Source organism: Brassica oleracea, chromosome C3 (assembly GCF_000695525.1).
Source record: "Brassica oleracea var. oleracea cultivar TO1000 chromosome C3, BOL, whole genome shotgun sequence".
NCBI classification, from domain to species: Eukaryota; Viridiplantae; Streptophyta; class Magnoliopsida; order Brassicales; family Brassicaceae; genus Brassica; species Brassica oleracea.
Window position 1 is genome coordinate 20,966,740 of NC_027750.1, and position 1,247 is coordinate 20,967,986.

Consider the following 1,247-nt stretch of genomic DNA (forward strand, 5'->3'; position numbering starts at 1 on the left):
TTTTTGAAACCAAACAAAAACAGACGACTTAACTTTCAGTCGTCTCAGGTTACAGATTTCAAAATCAATTGCAAAAATAACCTTTACGCTGACAAGACGACTTCCAGGTAAGTCCTCTACAGACATACGACTTCCAGGTAAGTTGTCTACAGCCAGACGACTTCCCAAGTAAGTCGTCTGACGAACAGATCTGGAAAAAAACTCGATGTCATACCTTAAATTGGTGAGATAAGTTCCTTAGCATACATAAGGCTTCTCCAAGCACACAGAATCACAAACGAAAGTAACCCACCCAGAATCGTTAGCTTCTATGACTCTATGAACCATAAAAAATTTAGAATCAAAATCTTGGGTTTTTTTAGCTCATTGTGGAGAGAAAGTGAGAGATATGTTGTGTTTAGTTCACAAGAATGGAAAAAGAAGAAGGGTAAATCGATTTTGGGAGCATTAAGAGCTTCAAATTGGTTGTTCATGGTGGTTGTGGTATTGATGACAATGACAATCTTGTAATTACTTGAAGATGATGAGGGTGAGAGAGTAAAAATGTCATTTTCGAAAAAAAAAAATTGATGGCATTTTCGTAAATTATATGAACTTGTGGGGTGAATAGGGCAAAACCAATTTTCAAAAAAAAAGGGAGGTTAATTTTGTATTTGACTTTAAGTTGTAGGTCAATTCTGCAAAAAAACCCTTTTCTATTTGGCCATTAGAATCATCAGATCCATCGATATGTTAGAAGATTCAGGATAACCTAACGTATTAGCTCTATCTGATAAAAAAAAAAAAAATCTCCATTCGCTGCAGCCTCATGCTTGTTTTTTGGTTGTAACCTCGGAGAGCCGTGCTTATAGCCTTTTGAAAAAGGTATTTGCCTAGGGCTCTCAAGTTTTGTAGAAATTTTACGACCCCTAATTACAAAAAGTTATTTGTACATGGTAGATAACATATTCTCTTGGTTAGATTTTTATTCTTATTTGATTCTGAATTCGACTTCCGTTTAAAATAATTAGGTTTATGATCAATTTTGCTATATTTATAAATAAAACTATAAATATTCTACTTCTAAAAAACTATAAATATTTGATCTATATTTGTCTTCTTTTTATATGCTATGAGTTCGATTTATTTTTTTTATATGTATGAGAATTTGGTAAAAAAATCATAAAAGTGTGAATATATAGTTTACTATATTTAATTTAAGGGCTATTGAAATTACAACTATCCCCTTGTGACCAAACAAAAAAACG